The following is a 9744-nucleotide window of genomic DNA, read 5'->3' on the forward strand; positions in this document are numbered from 1 at the left end:
TTGATACATTTAAAGGCATCAATTATGTATATTTCAGTCACAAATTAATTTTCTCTGCAAGCTGAAAATTCATAAGGTGAATATTAGGGACAAAGTAGAGGATAAAAAAAAGGAAACTGCTTAGCTGTAGGTAACATATTTCACGATATATAAATATGGATACAAATAGAAACATGAGTCACTAAAAGTATTCTTAGCTCAACAACCATCCAAGATGACACTTTTAAACTGTGCTCCCTCCAATGGACCTCCTTACACAGCTCCTGTTCCTGCATGGCTTTGGGTCTTGGCTCTGCTACATAAAAACAAATTCACATTCAAGCAAAGAAATAACCTTGATGGAACTGTACAGGGAATGAGGCAATTTAACTGAGTATCTCCTCAGAGATTCATTACAGTCAAAGTTAGGTCTCAGACTTACTTTCCTAAAGAATGAGCCAATTTTAAAACAGAAATAAGCCTGTTAAATGAGACAGAGGATACAATCGACAGTTTTAAGAATACCCCTGAAAAGGCATAACAGTTAATTTCAGGGGTTAGGGGAAGAACATCAATACGAAGTTGCACCTAATAAAATGGTACCAAATGAAATGGAAGAGCAACAACTGGCTGACAAATGAAAAATCTCTGAAAAGATGAAAAGTTAGACGATTGTCAGAACAGGAAGGGACTGTGTCAGGCATGAGCCAACGATGAAAAGTGGAAGTTGCTGAAACTGACTTGTTATAGTATAAGCTGACAAGGTCGGTGTAATATGAAGGCAGAGAGACAGTATATCAACCCTATGGAAATAGGCAAAGATCATTAACCTGGGAGGTGGTGTTTTGATACAGTAGTTGTAGTGGGACAACACCAAGAGGCTGTCAACATAACTAGGTAGAGTATCTCAAATCGACGAATATAACTATTGAACACCCGAGAGACATTGAGGTAGAACTTGGAATGTTGTGGATATCTGATAGAGGTGTAAGAATGGATATTGTAAAGGATAAACTGAAACAAATAGCTGCTCAGTCTTATGATATATCCACTGTCACTCACACGACACACCTTTATAAAGTACATGTAGTTTCATATATTTTACAAACTCGTCTAGTAGAGCTTCCAGTTTGATGTTCAGAGATTTGTCATATTACCTCAACACCTCATATACACATATACAGACATATTTACCGATGATGATGAGTACCATCACACATGGTATTCAAGATCCATCTATCCACAGCATGTTAAAACTGAGAAGAAGCCCTTTTTAGGAAGTACACAAAAGGCCTGAATGTTACCATATGCTCTAACTTGGCCCTCAGCCACGCTCAGAACTATTTTCACTGGAGATTGAAACTCTTGGACAACAATGGAATCAAGAGTAAGGGGAGAGTCAGTCAACTCTAAACTCGATGACAAAATGGAAGGCCTGGAGATGAGTGATAGTTATTTCTGTAGGAAGTGAAAACGAGGAGGTGGAAACCCTCCTCCTCGTAGACAGTGGAAGTTTGAAATTGTCAAGCCAGGAAATGAGTTGGAAGTTCAGTTTCATGGGGGAAAGAAACCATTACAGGTTTTATTGATTTCAAAAGAATGAGCATTACAAGAGATGGCCTGATGGGTAGTATGTGGCTGCCAAGAGAGAAGACGTTGACCGGACACATCGAGCTCAGTGGAACACCAGTCGAAATAGTACTTGTAGAGAAGCCAACTGTTCCTACTTGGGAATACGTGTTCGTAATGCAATTTTAGAAGGGAGGCCTCGCAAAGGAAAGAAATAACGTGCTGGAGGAGAGAAGGGCCTAAATCAATCTGCTCTATTTTAAATAAATACTTAAGAAATCGTATTCCTGGGGAAACATGGTTCAATAATCAACGGGAATTCGACTCACATTTTCATGATCACATCAAGAGCCATGGCAACTCTCAACAAAATATTAGACATTAAGAAAAAAGAGAACGAACACAAAATGGTGTACGATGGACGAAATACACACAAGTTTTCGTGAATGTTTTGACAAACAACTTGCTATAAAGTTGAGGGCAACAGTCACAACAGGTCGGGTCAGAGCAAAGTTTAGGAAATAAAAAAAAGTTTATACAAAGTTCAGAAGAGGTTTCGGCTAATGGATATCCGGAGAGAAGCAGAAGCAAGGACACCACAAAAATTGGGTTCCTTTGAGGAGGCCTTGGCTGTCCTTTCCATCATGTTGTTGTAGTTGCTTTTACACAGGTTTGATCTTTTGGTGTTGCTGCTTTTTCTGATGCAGTCATCAAACATCTTCCCTTTTTTAAACGGAAACTTTCCAAAGTGAGTTGAAATTACGTAACAGCAGCTTGTACATACCGTCAAAAGTGACGGTAATTCCAAAGAGGATCAAGACAATAAGTCTCGACCATAGGGATGTTACGTACTGCCCAGAGGCTCTGACAAAGAAACCTTCATTCTTCATGCTAGTACAGGGACCAGTGGTGAGAGAGGATGGCCATGGACAGAACGAGTTTCATCATAGCAAAATTATGGCCAGGTCATACTGGCAGTAGATATGCCACGAATGCAATAATTACAGACAAGTGGACATGATTCTAAAGGTCTCTAGTTTTGTTGAAAGTTGAAACCGCAGACTCCCTAGCAATCAGTATACCTACAGGAAACAATGAAGTACCCACAAGACCTTTTTGGACCTAATTAATTTTAGTGCTGCCTGTGACCTGGTTTAACATTAATGCTCATAAAAAACGAACTCCAGAGCTTTGATGTTATGCACTGGTTTTCAGATAGCTAAGAGCAGGTGTTCAGTTAACCTAGACTTACTTGTCTGTTGTTTTCAATGTTAAGTGTTCTGGGATTGTATTTGTTTTTTATTTACAATACCAACGTGACTGTAGATGATTAAATAAGTTAGCACAACATGTAGGTTGTTATTTGTAATTATTCATGTTCCCTAAAACAGATGTAAAGTTGTTGTTGGCTTTCTGTTGCTCGTGACTCATATGGGGGGGGGTGTGGGGGGGGAAACTTAAAAAACATACCACTTCAGAGTGCTAAAGAACCAATTCCTGTTGTAAGATTGTTCCATTCTTTCGAAGTCATGGTATTACAGCCAATTACTTTCGAACTTGTTCTGCCATTTTTGGAATATCATTCTCAGGTTATTTCAATCCAGAAATGCTGCTTGACAATATTCAGAGGGAAACTTCTGCTACTTCTGTCTGTACCGGCAGTGTCTGTCTCCAGACAAGAGAAAAATGAGACGTTCACCATGCAAATCCCTCTGGCAATATTTTCAACTCGACTAACATTCGGAATACATCGAGAGAGTTTAATCTGAAGAGAGGCAAATATATTCTGTCAAGTTATTACCAAAGGTCTTTCTCCACTTCACTAGGGAACAGTGAAACAGACCTTCTGGTATTGCGGCAGATGTTGACGCTCTCTCAATAAACATTTACGCTTCGAGAGGCCTACTTCCAAGATTCTCCTTCATCAGCTGGATTATATATATAATTAAGCCTGTACTATGTTTGTTGATAGTGTTTGACAAGGTTTTTTTTCTGTATTATACTGTATTTCTTTTGTCTCTCTGCTTCCTTCATTTGTTGACGTGTGAGAATTCAACTCTCTGGAAGTTTGCTTAGTCAATAACACAGTGTTCACAACAAATATACCCTTCCATCCCATTTCGTTGTTGTTAAGTGAATGTGTACTTGTATATATGTATGTATGTATACTGTATACACAGAGATATACATGTATAACTGAATCACGAAGCCATGGAACGTGAGGAATGTATAAAGAAAGGCAAATGCCACGAAGGAGTGGTTGCTTGGCCTTTTTGACACTCGGTCCTTTACAAGCAGACAAGTTATGCGTATCTTATTTGTACCAGACCACTGAGCTCATGAACAGCCCTCATATAGGATGGAACCAATTGGTTACTTAGAAACGAGACCTACAGCTTATTGTGGGATCCGGACCACGCCGAGAAATGAATTTCTATGACCAGAGATAGAGATGCCTCTGATTCCGCGTTGGCAGAGCCTGGAGGCGGGGGGGGGGGGAGGGGGGGGGGGGGGGGGGGGGGATCGAAACCGGGACCCTGAGATCGGTAATGGAACACGTAACCGACTCGTCCAAAGGGGATCTCTAGTAAGGAACCGTGTGTTGAAAGGGCTAGTGACCAAGCCGTTGTTTGCTTGTTTGTTGGTCTGTTTGTATGGTGTTTTTTACGTTGCATGGAACCACCAGTGGTTATTCAGCAACGGGACCGACGGCTTTATACGTGACTTCCGAACCACGTCGACAGTGAACTTCTATCACCAGAAATACTACACATCTCAGACCCCGGCCTCAATGGAATGGCCGAGAATCGAACTCGCGGCCACCGAGGTGGCAGGCCAAGATCAAACTGATATCGCCACGGAGGCGCTCCAGGGCAATGTTTCGCCGTCCCGCCACGGGATTTGCCTTCCTTTCAGAGATGTATATCCTCGGCCCTGTTTAACGGACGACCCGATAGCGCCATGACCCAGATAGTCCAGCTACCGTCGGAATGCGAGGGTAGGAACGGCGATCCGAATATGAATAATTCATATTGCAGAGGTGCAGTGGAGTAGGCCTCGGACCGAAGTTTCAAACGCTAATTAGCCGTCGCGAGTACAGTGCGGGACTGCATTGATTATGGCGACAGTGATCGTTTGTTTTGTTTGTTTGGTGTTTTGATGTCGCATGAAACCACCAGTGGTTATTCAGCAACGGGACCACAACGGCTTTATACGTGACTTCCGAACCACAACGAGAGTGAACTTCTAATCACCAGAAATACACATCTCTCACGCCTCAATGGAATGCCCGAGAATCGAATTCGCGGCCACCGAGGGGGCCATGATGACCGTGATGACACTGATGGTGAGAATACTGATTATTGTAAGGATGGCAGTCACGATTAACTTAATGAGGAGGATATCCGTAAAAGTAAGGGACCACGAAGCTAATAATTATGGCTATTAGTAGTCTCTATTAATGATTTGAATCGTTCGACGAAAACACTGTACTAGAGAGAAAAAGACACGAATTATGGCGGAAAACCAAACAAGCAAATATATTAACAATATTTTGTTAATATTAACATTTTCCAACCTTTTCATTCAGTATGGTAAGTAAGAAACGTGAGTGCTAAGCATACATAAGCAGACACACACACACACACGTGTAATATATATATATATATATATATATATATATATATATATATATATACATATATAATTATCTAATAAACGCTCCCTTTCAAACAACTACAAATGGTAGCAAACAAAATAACTGATCTGAAACATTTATTAGCTTAATAACTGGCATTTATCTAAGCAATTGCATATCATTAACTACAGACAAATACTTGATTACTATCAACAGTGATTTCTTTACAAACTGGCAAATAACTATACTCAAAAACAACTGGTAACAAGCAGTGAGACTTGTGATTGACACAAACTAATCTTGCCGAACAATGAATCACTTATAACCAGTAACTAAAGCCCCGTCCACACGGTCGAGCTCTGCCCGACGTGACGTCAGAAGCGGGAAAAGTCAGAACCTAATACGCTGTTTCTCCGCTTCTGACGTCACATCGAACAGAGTTCGTCGAGCAAAGCCTGACAGTGTGGACGGGGCCTAAGAATGACTGTATTATACTACGACTACATGTGAGGTGATCTCTACAACTGTAGCATAATTAAAAAATATCACTTGGTCTAAAAAAACCGGTGAACTCGAGCCGGTTCCAAGACCGGATAAAAAGGGAGGGGGTTAGAAATCGGTCACAAGGAGGGTCGGAAGGCCACAGAGGATAGTAAGCGGGGTTAACAGGGATCACAGAGGAATCTGGAGAATTCCAGGGAAGGAATTTTCCCTTCTACAAATTTTTGGGGGTTCTCAAAAACATATAGTTTGCATATGGCCCCTTTGTAATCTAATTATAACTTTTCAAGACTCCAGCGGTAGCACAGAGTACACAAGAAGTTCTCTCTCTCTCTCTCTCTCTCTCTCTCTCTCTCTCTCTCGCTTACACAAACATAGTGCACGTACACAAATATTATCTGTCTGCGTATACATACATAAATCCCCCCCCACCCCCTAAACATTCACGGTATCAGCATCTTTTTACTCTCCTAGAATATTAAAATCAAATCTATTCCCCCCCCCCCCCCTCTCCTCTCTCTCTCTCTCTCTCTCTCTCTCTCTCTCTCTCTCTCTCTCTCTCTCTCTCTCTCTCTTCTGGTGACTGAAAATACAATTACACCATGATCATGATGGTGAAGAGACATTAGCTCAAATTGAAAATTTATGTAGACACAAAAAACATGTCCAACGTACATACACAGAACTAAATCACCCCAGATTGGAGAGAGAGAGAGAGAGAGAGAGAGAGAGAGAGAGAGAGAGAGAGAGAGAGAGAGAGAGATACTTCTCTCCCAGGACGACGACCTCACTCACGAGGTCAGACGGATGGGATTTGGAAACAGGAGGAATGGATTCCCACGTCTAAATACGCCAGAAAAATATGCATACAGTATATAAAAATTAGGTATACATAATGAATTCATGATGTATTAACGGTATGCAGTGAAGGAACAAATGTCTGAAATAAATGGGAAATAGAGTAAAAAAATGAAGTTATAACACTAACATCAACAATTCCTCTTCATGTGGGACTGACGTATTCTAAAAGGAAACAAAGAATATTACATATAATTTAAAAAGTGAGCTAAGTGGTTAATATATTTCTTAAATCTACTTAAAATGCATAATTGGAAGTATGGATTCAATAGAAATGAATAACACAAGAGGGACATACTTATACACGTGCGTTTTTAAACCTGTAAAAAACCTGACAAAAAAAGTTATTTTCATAGAGAATAATAAAATACATTTTTCGTCATTATTTTCCCTTTGGTGATAACACGTTTACCTGGAAGTTATAATTAAAAACAATAAACACTCCTGACGTACACAAACACCCCTGACGTACAAAGACATCGTTACGAGCATTGCACACTGACATTTGCACGTATATATACAATATACAGAGTCCAGTAATGCAAAATGTATATACCTCCCAGTATGCGTGCCATTTTCAAACACACTACTATATATACAAATTGGCAAATACAATTTAGCCTTTTCCAGCAAAAAATGGAATACTATCATAAGTATTAAATGCTGTTATACGTAACCAAACTAATACTCTCTCTCTCTCTCTCTCTCTCTCTCTCTCTCTCTCTCTCTCTCTCTCTCTCTCTCTCCACTTCCTTTTCCATGTCCATCAGTAAGTTTCCCCTCTTTCCCTTCCTTTCAATTAATTCATTTATGGTCCCCTCTCAATGGCCCCGTCTTTAAATAAATAATCTCAATCTCTCTCTCTCTCTCTACAATTCTGAAATACTTCCCTGAAGAAATATCAACATCTTAAAAGCTATAAAGCGTTTGAGAATGATATGTTATGCACCAGCAGATCTGAAACATCGCAAAAGGGAGAGAGAAAAAAAAAACATGCTTTATACTAACCTAAAAAATTTTAAAAAAAGGTCACATTCGAGTGGCCTCATTCCTCAACCTTTAGAGGAGGATTCTGGGAGGGAGGGGGGCTAACCTGAACGGGGGGTGGGGTGGAGGGGACGGAGGTCGTGGTGGGATGGGAAGACGAATCCTTCAAGTCGTCCTACGGTAATCCTTGAAGCATTACACCCAGAGGATTTGAAGGGGAATATATATTGTTCTCTCTTGGGGGACTACATTCGCCTCATATGCGTTCCGTAAAGGGGACCTTATTCTTTTTTATTGTTCATTTAGGGACAAATGACAGCTACAAACGTAACGTTGGACTCCATCTACTTTTTCGTAATTTGGCCAGAAGGTCGGGAGGGGCCCGAATGGAATCGTGGAGTTTGTGGTTCATAAAATTGTGTACAATTTTGACTTGTGAGGAGACTCTCACCACCTTCCTATGCAATCTGCTTGCAGAGGTCTACTGGCATAACTGTTGCAGAACTGCAGAACTGGATTTTGAGAGCAGGGGCCACAGGAGGGCGTACGAAAATGGGCATTTAACAATAATAATAGTAAAAATCTGCGACAGCTAGATGGCAGCCATATTTGTAAGTGAGAATCGAAAAAAAAATCTGGATTTAATAGATTCAGATGAAGGTTAAGACAAAGTATCTGCACCGCGAACTTCTTCAGACAGATGTTCTAAATATTTATGAGACTAAAAGGGGTGATACTTTATTTCTATGACTATCCGTAACAAGCGTGGAGGACCTGACTGGAATACTGGGTCGTTAGGCGAACATGAAACACTCGTACGTTTCTTCATTTTTATTTTGGTGAATTAAAAAAAAATGAGTGTGAATTATATAACTTATAACTCAGGAATGACAGAGAACCAGTATCATTCCATTTCGTCCACCTCTGATGCGACACGAAGGTACGAAGAGGTGAGTTTTAATGTTAAAAACGAAGGAATAAGACAAAGTTGCTTTACATACGGTGTGACTTTTCTGGAAACAAAAGCGCAGAGAGACGAAATGGGCTACAATTATAACGTCCTGGTTTTCATCTGAACTGAGGAGAAATGAAGACAGGTCATAGATACACTGAGAGAAAAAAAAAACATTAAATAAGAGCCCACGTCTTCAACTCTTTTTAAAATTTGGTTCAGTTAGGAAACTGAAGATATAATAATAAAGAAAGGAAAGTCAATAATTGAAGAGCCTCGTCTCTGATATTCAAACATAAACAACTTGAGGCAGTCAAGGTTAAGACACTGTATGTGAGAAGTGACCATCTGTCCCCGCCTGGGGGGGAGGGGGGGGGAAGGGGCGGAATGGGGGTAAGGGGGGGGGGGAAAGCTGTCAATACACGTCACGTTTCCACCCGTTCTGACGCAACGCCTTGGCGATGCGACTAGTGAGTGACCAGCGGCGCTGAAAAAATTTCTTTTGATAAAAAAAAGGCATCCAATCGCCGCCCGCCTTCGGGCGCGGCGGTGGTGGTGGTGGTGGTGGGGTGTCTGTGAGAACCTACCTGGTCCTGATGTTCCCCGAAGCAAGGGTCTCGTCTTCGTTCCAACTTATGGAGGAGGTGTACTTTTTCTGCAGGGAGAGAATCAGAGAAAGGGAGTCTCAAGGGGTTTGCGGCGTCGGCGGCATCAACATGCTTGAGCAAACAAACCAACCCATCCCACCCACCCACCTCCCCCCGACCCACAACCAAAAGTCTCTTTTGGAGTGGTAAGGAGGAGGAGGAGGAGGAGGTGAGGCGGTGAGGAGGAGGAGGAGGAGGAGGAGGAAGAGGGGGAGGAGGGAGGAGGGAGGGAGGGAGGGAGATGGAGGTTAGGAGGAGGAGGGGAGCGGTATGAAGACGGAAGTGGAGGGAAGGATGAGGGAGAGGAAATGGTGGAGAAGAAGAGAAGAAGAAGAAGAAGAGGAGGAGGAGGAGGAGGAGAGGAGGAGAGAGAGAGAGAGAGAGAGAGAGAGAGAGAGAGAGAGAGAGAGGCAGGCTTTTGAAAAAAAAAAAGAAGCCTAGGAGATAAAAGGGAGGGGGGGAGGGAAGAAAGAAGGTTTAGGATAATGGACTAAGACTAAAGAGGGTGAAGGGGGCATTGGGGGGAGGGGGAAGGGGAAGGGGAGGGGGAGGGGAGAAAAAGGTTCCCTCCCTCCCTCCCTGCACAATAAAGCCTGTCCTTTAGTGTGGTCCCA

General features: G+C 41.8%; 1 protein-coding gene across 1 annotated transcript in view; it reads right to left on the reverse strand.

The window, feature by feature from the left end:
- LOC135199467 (voltage-gated potassium channel subunit beta-2-like) overlaps window positions 1–9744 on the reverse strand; it is a 250409-nt gene that overhangs the window by 13333 nt on the left and 227332 nt on the right. The gene's annotated exons all lie outside the window — the stretch shown is intronic.

The sequence above is a fragment of the Macrobrachium nipponense genome, chromosome 25, assembly GCF_015104395.2.
Source record: "Macrobrachium nipponense isolate FS-2020 chromosome 25, ASM1510439v2, whole genome shotgun sequence".
NCBI lineage: Eukaryota > Metazoa > Arthropoda > Malacostraca > Decapoda > Palaemonidae > Macrobrachium > Macrobrachium nipponense.